The 15,839-nt window shown below is 44.6% G+C and overlaps 1 long non-coding RNA gene across 1 annotated transcript in view; it reads left to right on the top strand.

Moving 5' to 3' along the window:
- The window catches only part of LOC138749980 (uncharacterized), a 250,978-nt gene that overhangs the window by 35,248 nt on the left and 199,891 nt on the right, over positions 1 to 15,839 (top strand). The window contains exon 3 of the long non-coding RNA XR_011348987.1: positions 7,723 to 7,968. This is a non-coding gene — a long non-coding RNA (uncharacterized lncRNA). The remainder of the gene's footprint in view (positions 1 to 7,722; positions 7,969 to 15,839) is intronic.

The raw sequence follows: 15,839 nt of genomic DNA, 5'->3' as shown, positions 1-15,839 counted from the left end.
GCACTGAATCACCTTCACTCCCTGACAAACAGTCACACACACAGACTCGGGGAGACGTGCACTGCGCATGCCTGAGAACGTCTGCCTGCCGCATTATCCAGGCTGTTAACGTGATGACGTAAGGAGCGACATCATGGGCCGCGCGCTCTTTGACTGCCTGAAGATGGTGAAGAGGCTCCTCCGTAGAAATGGTTCACACAAACTGGATCCTAGGTGGCAGGGATGGGTGTGAGGGTGGGGTGGATGGGATGGGGTTGAGGTCGGGACCTGCGAGGGCAAGAGAGACCCATGAGGTTGAGTGGGTCGAGGACCTGAGCGGGTGAAGGGGACTGGTGCTCTTTGATCTTCTGTCTGGGGCTGGCTGTGGTTGGCTGGGTGTAGGGCGGGTGATCTGGTTCATGATGGCCTCGTTCTCTCTCTTTATCCGCCACTGCTCGTCAGCGCTGGCTGCGACATTCCTGGGGCCTGAGAAGATCTCGTCCGCTAGCAGGAGCTGGATGTCCTCCAGCATTTGTTCAAGGAAGGGTTGCTCAAACATCAGGCAGGGTTTGTTTCCTTCTGCCACTGTGAGCATCTCATCCATTAAAGCTGATGGGGCTCTGTTCCCCAGGCCATCGAGGTGCATCAGTCTGGCCGCGCGCTGCTGACGTGAGAGTCTGAAGGTGCAGAGGAGGAGGTTTTTGACGGTGATGTACTTGCCCTCCTCAGGGATCGTGTCATCCACTCTGGCCGCTGTTTCTTCATTGAGGACACTCGCCATGTGGTAGAACATGGTGGAGTTCGAGATGATCTTCCGGAGTCTAATCTGTGCCTCCGCCTGCCCGAGCCATGTACGGGGCTCGTTGGTCCAGAAGGGGGGAGCTTTACTGAGATGGCGCTGATTGCCGAAGAGTCCATGTTTGGAGATCTGGACTGGTCGGGGTCACAAATGTAGTGGCTGCTACATACAGAAAACACCACTAGACTCGGTGTGATTGTGGCAGGCTACACCAAAGGAAAACATAGGCACAATACTGTTTGGGGCTCACAGCTTTATTCCACTCACATAAACATCTAGTTGGCTGCGAGCTGTGCTCACAGTGTGATCCCTGGGATAAAAGAGAAAGCACATGGCCGTGATGTCGGCTTTCCACCTTGGGCCATCTGGGCCCACCTGTTGGCCGAGTGATGTCCCGTAGCGTATCATCAGAGGGATTTCCAGTAGAACTGTTTATTTGAATTTCATGCGCGCCCCTTTAAGGCCAACGGGAGTTCCGCCCCGCGCAGTGGTGAAGTCATCATGCGGCCTGGGGTGCGAGCATTTGCTGAAGCCACGAGGCAGTGAGTAAGCCCTGACAGTGCCAGCTTCTGCAGCTACCCCACCAGCGCGACGGTACGAACAGGACCGGTTCGCTGACCGAGACGTGCACCGTCACAACGGTCCTGTTTAAAATAATCCTAATACCCCTGGGCTCAGACCAGCCGAAGCCACATTTCAGTTCCCGCACCTTAGATGGTGAAATCTTCAGATTTTTCTTTTAAAATATTGTTAAAATTATAAAACAATTTGAACAATGCAGTAACGTGTATTGTAATATGCAATTCAAAATGAAAATATAATTGAAGAATCTTAATTTAAACCCCTACCACTAAGCAAGGTTAAATGTGAACACAGAGAAATAAAGTGACAACATCCTGGAGATGAATTTCACAGTGGCGAAGGACAAGATTTGTTCTCGTCGATAGCTGTACATGCACTATGAGGAGAGCAGTGTTTGAGATGCTCCAGGCTCCGTGTTACAACGTGTACCCAGATGAAGTAATTGCAGATTCACAGGCATAAAGAATTCAGATCCATATCCTCACGTTTGTTTCCTTGGGGTGACGGCAAGGTTCAGACTGGAATAGCAGAGGATGGGAATCGAGGATAAAGGACAGAAGCCCAGTCCAAAGCAACATTTGGGACACAAGGACCTAGTTCCACAGGTGGAGAGAGTGGAAGGGCACTGTCAGAATGCCCATAGTATTGAACCTGTTTAAAAACAGGTGGCTCAAATCCATGCAGAGGGGCACAATTTAATGGTGATTGCAGAAACGGCTCCAGGCTGGAGAGGATAGAAAAGGATGGAATGTGGTTCTTGATTTGGGTGAAAACAGAACTGCAGACGTTTGAGAAGCTGCAAGAACTCAGCCCATCAGAATGAAGTAAGTGCAACACCCCAAGAGAGAAACCTTGGGCTTTTCTCTGGAGTGATGAAGGAAACTCATGGATTTGTGGCAGAGCTTGGAGGAGGAGCAGGCAGAGCTGAGGAAACACAAGGCTACTAAAGGATGTATAAAGAGAAGGTGCAGAGAGTTGGCAAATGAAATGTTATCAGGCATGGCGGGTGCCTGGTGCACCTTGCCGGGCGGGGCAGGTGTCCACTACATATTGCTGGGCATGGTGGGTGCTGGAAGAGCTGTTCTTACAGCAAAGGGGATTGTGAGTTCATCAAAGCTGAGACCCAGAGACTGCTTAAAGAGGGAGTAATTGAACCTAGTAAGAATCCGTGGCGGGCCCAAGTGTTAGTCGTGAAAAATCACTCTCAGAGACGACTGGCTATTGACTACAGCCAGCCAATCAACCATTACATGAACCTGGATGCCTACCCCCTGCCACGCATCAATGAAATGATTAATCAGATAGCGCCATACAAAGTGTACTCCACTATCGACCTCAAAGCAGCTCATCACGAAATCCCCATTAAGAAAAGGGAACGGCCCTATACGGATTTTTAGGCTGATGGGAGGATTATACCAGTTTAAAAGGGTACTACCTTTTGGGGTCACTAATGAGGTGTCCATGTTTCAGAGGGAAATGGATAAGATTGCTAGGACGTATGAGTTACAGGGTACGTTTCCCTATCTGGATAATGTCACTGTCTGTGGGAAAACACAGACAACAACTTAAAGAAATTTTTAGGAACAGCTAAAGAACTCAACCTTACATTTAACGAGGGCAAATGTGTGTTCAACGCGACAGAGCTACCCATTCTGGGCTACATTGTCCGCAAGAGTGAAATCCGCCCCGACCCGGAAAGAATGGCACCCCCTCAAGAAGTTACCACCCCCAGACTCAGCAAAAGCCCTTAAAAGGTGTATGGGATTCTTTTCCTACGACTGCAAATGGGTTCGGGACTACGCCACGAAGGCTCTGTTTGACACTAAATCTTTTCCTCTCTCTCCAATGGCCTTGAAGGCTCTCGAGAGAATTCAAGCTGATATTGGCAAAGCTGCACTCTCGTCCATTGACGAGGATGTCCCATTCCAAGTGCAAACTGATGCCTCAGATTGTGCCTTGGCAGGAACCCTTAATCAAAAGTGCAGACCTTTGGCATTCTTCTCCCGCACGTTACACGGACCTGAACTTAAACATCCTGCCATTGAAAAAGAAGCCCAGGCTATTATTGAAGTTGTTTGCTACTGGAGAAACTTTCTAGCTGGCAGAAAATTTACTCTTGTCACTGATCAGAAATCTGTAGCCTACATGTTCAGTACTAATCACAAAAGTAAAATCAAGAATGATAAGAACTTTCAACTTATAATTATGAGATCCAGTACAGACCGGGCAGGTTAAATGACCTCTCTGACGCATTGTCACGATCTGCTGCTGGTGCTCAACTGGAGGGGCTAAAAGAGATCCATAGCAGACTGTGCCACCCAGGAGTCATGAGGTTCTTCCACTACATAAGGGCTAACAATCTTCCTTACTCTCTGGAAGAAGTCGGGAAACTGACTAAAAGCTGTCCTGATTGCGCAGAATGCAAACCGTAATACTTCAAAGCTCCAGAGGTTACTCTCATCAAGGCAACCTGACCTTTTGAGAGGATTAGCTTAGATTTTGAAGGGCCGTTACCTTCCATCAACAAAAATGTATATTTCCTGACTGTAATTGACGAATATTCCAGGTTTCCCTTTGCAATACCCTGCCTTGACGTCTCATCGGCGTCTGTCATTAAGTCACTTGACAGAATTTTCAGCATTTTTGGTTTTCCCAATTACATTCATACTGATAGGGGCTCAGCATTCATGAGCCCTGATGTGCGGCGAGCCCTGCTACGAAAGGGGATTGCCACCAGCTGTACCATGCGAAACAACCCACAGGGCAATGGGCAGGTTGAAAGGGCTAATGCTACAGTCTGGAAGACTGTTAATCTTGCTTTAAAAACACATGGTTACCCTGTTACCTGGTGGCAGGAGGTGGTGCCTGAGGCACTACATTCTATTTGGTCATTATTGTGTACTGCAACAAATCAAACACCTCATGAACGTACGTTTGCCTTTCCTTGGAAATCAGGAACTGTGATGGACTGGCCAGCCTGTTTCTCTGAGCCTGGAATCGTGCTGCTGAAGAGCCAAGCTCGGGCGTGTAAAACAGACCCCCTGGTCCAACCAGTTCAGCTACTCCATACCCCATTTACGCTCATGTTAAATTCCCAGATGGGAGTAGTAAGCTTTCAGATAGCCATGTTGAGGCTTCACTGCCTCATGCTGACGATTCTGAGGTGGGTCCAGAAGTCAGTTCTTCCCACACAACACACGCAGGACCTATGCCAGTTCCCAAGGAGCCACCTGTTTTGAGACAAAGCTCCAGAATTTGTAAACAACCTGAGAGGGTGACATATTCATAAAACATCTCATTATATTTCAATTGCTTGCTAAATACTGGCGTATTTTGGCTGTTGGAGTATTCTCAAGGCCAAACATGGTATCCCTGTATCGCTTGCTTCAGTCTTTCCTAGCAGCTGTCCTTTTGATTTTAACCTTTCTTCTGCCAGGGGGAGACTGTGGTGAATGTCTGCCAAGCTGCCTGTCTCCCCTCTGGCGAGCCTTGCTGTACTAACATTGCCTGTGCATTATCTCTACTGTTAAGGACACTCCCCTTGGATTTAACTGTATATGCACCTATTGTCTTTCATTATTGTTGCATGAGTTTCTGCTAATAAAAGCCATGAGTATTGTTTGACCACATCGTCTTTGTCTAATTCATCAACTGGAACTTCACATGGCATATGACTTTTTGGATGAGTCTAGTCAAATTCTTGCTACAATCCATGAAGACCACATCTACCACCTGACCCTCATTCATTTCCTTTGTTACCCCCCCCCCCCTCAAAGAAAACTCGAATGGACTCCTGAGGCATGGCCTTCCCTTCACAAAGCTGTGCTGACTGTCCTTGAGTAGTCTGTACTTCTCCAAATGCTCATAGATTCTACACAGGTCTATAATTTACAGGATTCTCCCCATGACCTTTTTTTAAACAAGGCAACTGCATTTGATGGTTTGGACTGGATTTTGGGGGAGGGGTGGGGTGACTGGCTGCTTGTGGGCAAGTGCTGGGTTTGGGGCCTGCGGGAGACTCGGGGAATTCTCTTTTGCTCTTGTCTGCAAGAAGTACTTCATTTAACTTTCTGCCTGCCTTGTGCCTTAATGAAGTGAAGTTTGTGTATTATTGAACTTTATAACATGACAATCAATTGAATTTTGATCTTGGCATGTTTAGCAGAGTGTTCTTAAAGTTGCAGTGACCCAGGATCAAATGAGTCACTGTGTAAGGAGTTTGAGTGTTTTTGTCTCCCCCTTCACTAAATGGGTAGGTGAATGGGGATATTTCTGTGGTCAGGGCTTGTTATTACCTGTTACATTTAAAGTTCCTGTCTGTGTTCAAATGTAGTAACTCAACCAAATTCTGTAAGGACTCAAATGCTGGAGAAGCTCAGCTGGTCAAGCAGTGAACTTAATATAGTACAGATACTCTCCCTGATAAAGGGCTCAAGCCTGAAACGCTGATTGTGTATCCATCTGAATACTGACTGGAGGAACCAAACCGGGGTCTCCAATCAGGATTGGGTGGGGAAGTTTGTGCATTACAATCCTATTGATGCAATATTTAAAAGTCTTTAGGTTCATCTGTGACTTAAATCTTTAATGTTTTACTTGCAGGACAATAACAGGCCGTTCACCCCCATGGACCTGTGCTTCCCAAATGCCCAAATTAACCTCCAGAGAACAGTACACCACAAAGACAGGTCCTTCAGCCCTTCCAGTCTTTGCTGAACTATTACAATGCCGAGTCCCACTGACCTGCACCCAGTCAATAGCTCTCCATACCCTTCCCATCACATACCTGTCCAAATTCTTCAATGTTAAAATTGACCTTTCATTCACCGTCACCTGGCAGTTTGTTCCACACTCCCATTACTCTCTGAACAAATTTCCTCTAAATTTACCCCTAAACATTTCCCCTTTCACCTTCAACACAGATCCTCTTGGTTCTCTTTCAGGGGATAATGCTGACCTACATTTACTGTCTATTCCCCACATAATTTTAAATATCTCTATCAAATCTCCCTCATTCTGCAACATTGTCAAATTAAAACTGGACTAATCCCAAAGAAGAGTGGCAATGACTTTCGGACCGAGTACTAAAGAACGAGAGCTGAAGTTCCTTCGAAATTCAGTGGCAGCTCTCCTGACATCTAATCAAGCACTTTTGAGCCACTATGAACTCTTCCCCAAGAGAATTCATCTGACCTTCCATGACTCTATCACTGTCAACTCGTCAGCCTTTTTAAAACTGCCTCCAGATGAACATGGAGAACCAGATTATGATTGTTTGCAGTAAAACTATCTTTTGACACAACAAGATTTAACAGAATGAAGTCTACACTGCAGGTGATGCCATTGTGAAAAATATAGAAATGAAGACAGCTGCCTTCTATCATCCAATCTTCCCAGCATTTGAATTGTTTGTCCTTGTTAGAAAAAGGGAAAGGAATATTTATCCCCATACCTGAACCCTGTCCCCCTCAGACAGATGCTACTGCAAGAGCTGCTGTTATTAATCACCGTTGACTCAGAAATCGAAGTCTCGCCTGATAGGGGATAACTTCAGGGCCCTGCTCATTTCATTGAGCTCTGTTAGCAGGAGGGATCCAGAATTATGAACCACCCCTGCTGGACAATTTCTTTGACCTGTACAACTTAATGCAATAATTTATTTGACCAAGGAGGAGAGGCACTTCGCTCATCTGAAAAGCTAGGACTGACCAAAGGAAGGGACACATTATCTCTCCACAAAATTCTCTTCAGGAAGTACACAAGTGCCTCCCTTTTGAGTGAATGGAGCAGTGGTTCTCAACCTTTATCTTCTCATTCACATCCCACTTCAAGTGATCCCTACGCCATGTGTGCTGTGATTAGTAATGAGAAGAAAATGTTTGAAAACCCCATTTTAATCAGTCCTCATTGACTCATGATGTGCACAGTTTCAGAACTCCAAAGGAAATGGGCCAACAACTATTTTCCTCTGAGCAAAATAAGGTCTGGAACACTGATTCTCAACCTTCCCTTCCCAACCACACGCCACCTTAACCAATCCATGACACAGCACAGAGCACCGATGGCATAGGGATCACTTAAAGTGGGTTGTGAGTGGAAAGAAAAAGGTTGAGAACCACTGGTGTCAAGAGTGATTTTATAGAATTAATAAAAATATTGTCTTGTTATGATTGATTTGCCTGGGACCTTGAAGAATAAGTCGTCAGCAGGAACTGGGTTGAACTGAATCAAAGTTTTGCTGTTATTTGAAATGCTTATAAACCCGCAAGGCAGAACAGGGTTAAAATCCTAAGACTGAAGTGATATTTGTTGATCACCTATGTACAGCCACTAACCAAAGCACTGTCATTCCACACTCACAGGGGCAGGAGACTCAGAGATGTCTGGAGGAACCCACTGGAGTCAAGCAGGTGTCCCTCCTGCAGCCCGATGACAATGTGCTTTGAGGTAGAACAATGCTTGAAAATGCATCAAGAAGACCTAAACACTCCAATATCCTTTGAGCTGAGGACCAGCAATCAACTTGAAAATGAACAAGATCACATGATTTCTGAATCCATTGAAATGCAGCATCAGAGACAAAATTAACTAAACCAAATATGCAAACAGTAAGTGTTGCTATCTTTGTTGCTCTATTATACCCACATTTATCCTGTTTGTTTTAAGAAAATATTGACTTGACTTCTATTAAGATTTTGTTTTACTGATTTGAAGATGGGTTTAAAATTTCGACCCTGCTGTGGACTGCCTGAGGCACTGAGTTCAGGCCATGGTCCTCACTTTGTAGCCAAGATAAATGAAAAATTGGATCTTGGGTATTACTTAACTTTTGTAACTCCTTCCAAAATTAATCCCAATTCTGTCCCAAAGGGTCTTAATTTTGAAGATTCCCAGGTAGAACGTAAAGTAACTATTTCTGTATTCCAAATAAAACATTTATCTGAAAAATTAGAATTTAATCCATTCAATTTCTGTGGAGTAAGATCTTGTACCATTCTATGCCCAACATTAATTGTGTCCTGACAAGGTTCTAAAAAAATTTCCTCTTGAATATTTATTTTTAAATCTTTCTCCCATCTTTGTCTTGACTTCTGACCTCATTCCATTTTGCAAAGTTGTCTACATCACAGAAATGTCCAATTAAATTTGTTCAGTTAATATCAAATATGGACCCAAATATTCTCATAACTATGCCTTTTACTGATAATAGAATATTGTATTGTTTTGTATCCTATACCTTCATTTCAATTGCTCAAATGTCATTAAAATTGAACCTTTTATGCAGTGATTTTCAAACTTTTTCTTCCCACTCACCACAATATTGTATATACAGAGACCTTAAAGTAATGGTTCCCAACCTTTTTCTTTCCACTCACATCTCACTTCGCCATAGTGCTCTGTGATTAGTAAGGGATTCTGAAAGTGGCATGTGACTGGGAAGGTTGAGAATCACTGCTCCAGACCTAATGGTTACCAAAATATTTTGCTGGAGAAAAATGGTTGTGGCCCATTTCCTTTGGAGTTATGAAACCGTGCATGTCACGAGTTAATGAGGGGCGATTAAAACTTTCTTTCCACCCACAAATCATCTGAAACAATCCCTTACTAATCTCAGAGCACCAATGGCACAAAGGATTACTTAAAGTGGGATGTGAGTGGAAAGAAAGGTTGAGACCTAATGTTTTATTGTCTTAATTCCTTTCTTGAACCATATAACTGAAATATTTACTTGTAAATTTTATTGACACAGAATTAAACATCAAAAAGAATCTGTTCAAATAGCTTGTCTTTATCAATCAGTGCATAGAATAGAGGAGTTGGTAAATGATGTTGAGATGGTACAAGGCCAAATTTAGAGTACTGTGTGCAGTTCTGGTCACCAAATTATAGGAAGGATATCAACAAAATAGAGAGGGTGCAGAGAAGATTTACGTCAATGTTACCTGGGTTTCAGCATCGAGATTACAAAGAAAGATTGAGCAAATTAGGTCTTTATTCTTTGAATCATAGAAAGTTGAGAGGGGATTTGATAGAGGTATTTAAGATGACTAGAAGGATAGATAGAATTGATGTGGATAGCCTTTTTCCATTGTGAGTAGGATAGATTAAAACAAGAAGTCTTGAGTTAAAAGGCAAAAGTTTAGAAGTAACATGAGGGGGAATCTCTTTACTCAAAGAGTGGAGGCTGAATGGAAGGAGCTTCCAGGAGAAATAGTGGTGGCAGGGTCCATTTTGCCATTTAAGGGAAAATTGGATTGGTAGATGGATGGGAGGGATAGGTGGGACTAGATGAGAGTATTTAGTTCAGTGTGGACGAGAAGGTCCAAATGACCTGTTTCTGTGCTGTGATTGTTATATGGTTAAAATGTGTGGCAGTAACTTGGAAGTCCAATGTGTATTTGGGAATGGGTCGATAGCCAGACTGAAATAGGTCATTGTATCCACCTCAAAATAATTACATATAATTGATGGAACAAATTTGAATTTTTTTAAAAAAGATTTGGGAACCGTATTTACCAATTGTAGGAATTAAGTTGTAATCACCCAACCTGAACCTTCTGACTCCTAAAATCGAGAAAGTTAAGACGTTAGAATTTATTTGAGAGTTTTGCTCAATTTTTATCCAGATGTTTTCTATCTTTTTTCTTTTCTATTGGGTAGCTAGGGGAGGGGGTTATTTTTTTTAAAAATCATTGTGCATTAATGTTGACTTATTTTCAAGTAAGAAATTTATGTTTTTAATGCATATTTGAAAATAAATTTTAAAAATTTAAAAATAATGTAAATGAAGAACTGTTTCAGCAAATGGGGATTTTCCGCTACTCCCATTAACCCCAGGCAGCAGGAATGTGTGAATGAAAAACTAAACTGGCCAGATTGACTGAGGAAACACGGCTCGAGTTAACCAAAAAGTGCTCCCCTATCATTGATTTAACGCAGGTGACACTGAGGATTGTTGGGGCAGTGATGGTCCATGGACAGCCAATATGGACAGCTTGGGGAACAAAGCCCACAATGCCATTCGGGATGGATTACCTGATGAGAAACAAATATTAGAGAGAGAGACACACACACACAGACAACACACGCTCAGAGACCCACAATGCGCACGCCCGGCCCAGGCGCGCCCCGGCCCAGGCGCTCATGCTCAGAGACGCACACACCTACACTAATAGACCTACACACACACCCACACTCAGAGACCTACACAGAGACCCACACACACACACTCGGAGACCCACACACACACACTCGGAGACCCGCACGCGCGCCCCCTCGGAGACCCGCGCGCGCGCCCCCTCGGAGACCCGCGCGCGCGCCCCCTCGGAGACCCGCACGCGCGCCCCCTCGGAGACCGCCACCCACCCAGACGTGCGGCCCCCCTCGGAGACCGCCACCCACCCAGACGTGCGGCCCCCCTCGGAGACCGCCACCCACCCAGACGTGCGGCCCCCCTCGGAGACCGCCACCCACCCAGACGTGCGGCCCCCCTCAGAGACCTACCCACACAGTCAATCTGCTTTGGTGTTGATCAGCTGTGAAACTAGTGGCCATTTGGAGAAGGCGTCCCCAGTAATTAGTAAAGTCTCACCCATGAGTAGTCCAGCCAAGTCTACATGAATCCGGTGCCAGGGTTTGGATGGTCATTTGCATAGGTTAGCTTTGGGTTGTGTCACTTTTGGCTGCATTCGGGCCAGTGCCTTCATTCGACCCATTCCCGGATGGTTATGATGGTTGGAGTGGATCAGCACCTAATTTGTTGATGTTAGTATTTCCTTTAATTGATGAACTGTTTTTTTTATTTCTATGTTCCAATACCACGTTTGATCTTTCTTGAGTAATTGGTTCAGTGGGATGTATAGGGTAGATATATCAGGAATACGTTTTTGGTAGTGATTAACAAGTGGTAGGAAAGACTGTAATTCAGATTTGTTAGTTGGGTATGGGGCCTTGTGAACAGCTTCTGTTCCTGCTGTATTCATTTGCACCCTCTCATTTTTGACTTTAAACCCAAGATGTGTTACTGAGAGGCGCGTAAAGACATTTGTCCTTTCGTAACCCTGTTGTAGTCTGGTTAAAACCTTTTCAAGGTTTTGTAAGTATCCACTGTGTCCGTGTGGTTTACATTTAGTATTGAACCGATTTCCAGCCAGTCTCGGGGAATGTGTTGTAGACATTTTCTTCTGAAGAGTGCTGGTCCCTGGCTATTTATGATGTAGAGAGAGAGTGTTTTTGGTTGGTGTTGCTTGTATTGTACTTGGACGGTACATTTTCCAAACACTGATTCTGTCTCCTGTAACAGATCTTTGATTTATTTGAGTTGTTTTTACCAGAAGTCGTGGAAGCAAGCGTTCCTTGACGTGTAACGGCATTAGGGACACCACTGCCCCCAAGTCTCACTCCATCTTCAGGGGGTATCTGTTTATTTTTAGCTATATAAAGATTGCTGTGTCTCCTCTGTTTATTCCTCGGATGTGTAATATGTCAGGAGCTGAAATTTCAGGAGCCTGAGTGCTCTGCCACTCAAGGTCAGCTGTTGGGCTGTTATCATCTTTGTTGTTAGGTTGCCTCTCTCTCTCTGCAATTGTTTTGACTTTAGCTGCCTGTTTATTTGCAGGCCACCTGCACTTTAGAAGCAGACATTTAGCTTTGATATGTCCTTCTGTTTTGTAATGGTTGCATTTAGAATTTTTGAAGTAACAGTTTTCTGGTCGGTGGTTGTATTTCCCACAACGGAAGCATGGTTGGCGGGAAGACCACCTGTCCAGTGGTGCACCACCGGGAAGCGGCGCCATCCCCGGGCAATGCGTGTTGCTAACCGCAGGTTTCTCCTGGGAAGGGAAGGGGGGTCCGTGCCATCTTGTGTCGGACGACTGGGGTGGCGATTCAGCCCATCTACAATAGCCTGCTACCCGTGGCTTTAAGGTGATAGGGGAAAGGTTGAGGGGAACATTAGGGGGAATATCTTCACTCAGAGAGGGTGGGAGTATTGAACGAGCTTCCATATGACGTGGTAAATGCAGGCTCACTCTTAGGTTTTTAGATTAAATTGGATAGATACAAGGATGGGAGAGGCCTGGAGGACTATGGAATGGGTGAAGGTCAGTGGGACTAGTGGAATGAGGTTTTTGGCACAGTCGAGGAGGGTTGAATGGGCTTTCTGGTGCTGTAGTGTTCTTATGGTTCTAATTAATGCCAAGACATTTTGCCCACTATCTATACATCCACATGGTCAGACCCCAGACTGAATCTTTACATTTAAACACACACCAAAGTAATTGGCCTAAATGAGCCTATGCCACACAGACACACCAGTTAACCTGCAAACCACCCCCCCCCCACACCCCCCCCCCCACACCCCCACCCCCCCCCCCACACCCCCACCCCCCCCCACACCCCGCCCCCACACCCCCCCCCCAACCCCCCCCCACACCCCCCCCCCACACCCCCCCCACACACCCCCCCCACACACCCCCCCCCACACACACACACACACACACACACACACACACACACACACACACACACACACACACACACACACACCACACACACACATTTTGAAGGGTGGAAGAAAACCAATATTGATGTGGGGAGAACATACAAACTCCTTGCACACAGTCCCAGATTTGAACATGACATGACCATTGTACCAACTGTTACATAAATATTCCCAAACCAATGCCCAAAGGCACTGGGAAAGCAAAAGGCTCCCATTAAACCAATACATTTCAGAGTGTGAACAGCTGTTCAACAACTAGGAACAAAGAAAACACTAGTTTGCTTTATTAAAGTATTTAGCTGTCACAGGACTGACCATTACCAAAATTACAGATTTTTACACCAAGAACTCAATTGAAAAAAAACTCCCCTGTTTTAGCCCCATGACCTGCTGACACCTGATAAACAGCTGCCATTTTTTCATGGATGCTGTGTTGCTGTTGGCCAGAACTAGGAAGCTTGGAGACAGTCCTTATTTGAATGTCCAACAACGGATTTCACACGTGAAGTTACAACAGTGAGATCGGCCAATTAATTCTTCTCCATATTCCAGCGAAGGGCAGTCTCCTGTCTCCACAGTTGTGGCCAATAATGAAGCCACATCAATGAAGGGATGGGAGGCTGTTTATCAGGTGACAGAATTTCATGGGCTTAAAACAGTGGAGAATTTCTCCAGTTGTGATATTCAGATTAACGCTGAAATTACATGATGCTGGAACCAGAGAAAGGTAGGTGGAGTCTGGGTTTTATTGTTGGTTGTTTTCCTGGGCTTGTTCTTTGAGTTGCTGTGAATGGCATCTGGTGTTAGTGAGAGCTATTGTGCATTGGTGGCTGTGATAAATTCTTGAACAATGTGGCCAATTGTCATGCAGCCAGAGAAAGATGTTGGTTTAATTTGTTCTGTTTCCTCTACTGGTAACTTTAGGTCTTGGCTTGGGTTGATGGCTTAGGAATGTTTGTGGTCAACCCTGTCTCTGGTTTTGGATGTGGAGTTCGGGCTGCTAATGGTTTGGGTAGGGGACTGCGCTGGCAGACCCTGACTGAGGGAATTCTCTTTTCTTAGTGTAAGAAGTACTTAGATTTACATGAGCAGAAACTAAACAGTCAGCTTTGTGACTGACTGAAGTGAACTTTGTGTAATGTTGCACCTTATTACATGATAATCAATAGAATTTTGATCTTGACATGTTTAGCAGAATTTTCTGAAAGTAACATTGACCCAGGTTCAAGTCTGTCGCTGTGTAAGGAGTTTGAATGTGTGAGAAGCAGAGGTGCCTTCACAGATTTCACTCGAGACAAAAATTGAGAACAAAGAACATTTATTTTACAACAGTGCAAAGTTGGGTGCTTCCCCTTACCCTGGGAATACACACACATACTGGTGCTTACCCAACTTTTTATACATTCTATTTCAGTACAGAGGTACCTCCCCCCTTAAGATTCTTCTGCCTCCTGGATTGGTTTGGCATTAGGTAATTCTGCCTACGTGCAGTTTGTGTGCCTTTCTGTGTGTATACTTGTTTACCAGGAAGTGTCATGTCTTTGTTCTTATTCATAAATCTCAACCCCCAGGACTTGCTAAATCTATCTACTTGCTATAAGACCCCTATTCTATTATACTTGCTTAACCCTTCCTCACACTCCATTCTTTCTCCACCCTTATTCAACCCATCATAATTCATTCCTATTTAGCACTTGCTTGACTTCCTTATTCCATTATCCCTTCACCCCATCCTAATTCATTCCTATTTAGCAATTGACTAACTTCCCGTATTCCATTATCTCTCACAATCCACCCTTTTTCTTTAGCTATGCTTCGTAAAACCTCAATCGGGAAGTCTTATTTTAAGCTTGGTCTTTTTCCCAGCGAGTGAGTAAACGAACTGCAATCTCAGCATCATCAGACGGAGTTTGGAAAGCATACATGCTTTGGGTTGTAGTGATCTGATGAAGGGTCTGTTGAATTAAACACTGCACACAAGTCATTAGGCAGGGAAGTATCATGATGGCTAAAATAATGAGTCCAACTGCTATAAGGGCTGTGTGTATCCACCTCCAGTCACCAGTAAAAAGTTCAACCGCCTGACCATTGTGACCATTGTTATCAATCAATCCTCCACAAACGCCACCCTCAGCAGCCAACAAGTAATTGAGAGCCAGGCGGTTTTGATAAGCTGTAGTTCGTAACTGTCGTTGTTCTTCAGCCAATAAATCCAAGGCCGTCGCTGTCTGTTTGGTGATAATCTCCAAAACTGCCTGGAGTCTGATTAAACGGTTTAAATGCCAAACAGCTGTGTGTACTCTGGAACAGCTTGAGCCGTTTACAACTGGAATCCCCCTTATAGTGATAGCCTTTAGCCTTCTGAATGTATTCATGACCCAAAGGATAATTTACAAGATGCCAAGTTGGGGGAGCCGTTTATTGTTACCTAACCTATGAGTAGCAGCTTGTCTGCGAGCATTAGCATATATACCCCCATTATCCCTACTCCAGGTATAGCCCTGACTAATGTTCTGCCTATCATTTTCCCACCATCTTCTTTGTACCATATTTTTAGCACTCATCTCTTTAATATCTGTAGAGGCCAGGACGCAAACCCAATCCACTCCCCTGGGGCAGTTCTGTTTCCCTGGTCCATGTTGGGATCCTAAATTAAACCATACTAAATAAGGTACCCCACTATGAATACACTCTATACCTGTGCCCTGTCTGCATTCTAAAGGTAAACTTGTCCATTCCTCAAAGTAATTATTACCTCTGCTGCCCCTATTCCAGGAGGACTTAATACATTGTGTACAATTGGGTGGTTTCCCAAAAATTGGGAACCAGTGGAAAAACAATACAGCAAATAATAAAAATAACATTACAGCACTTTTTCCCGGCGTAGCGTAACTTTCAGACCAGAAGGATGCAAGACTGCACGCCAGGTGGAGGGTATATTATCAACGTCTTTAGTTCATGGATTAGCTTGTTTAA

The sequence above is a fragment of the Narcine bancroftii genome, chromosome 14, assembly GCF_036971445.1.
Source record: "Narcine bancroftii isolate sNarBan1 chromosome 14, sNarBan1.hap1, whole genome shotgun sequence".
NCBI lineage: Eukaryota > Metazoa > Chordata > Chondrichthyes > Torpediniformes > Narcinidae > Narcine > Narcine bancroftii.
Note: the sequence above shows the minus strand (reverse complement) of the source record. Positions and strands in the feature narration are given on the sequence as shown.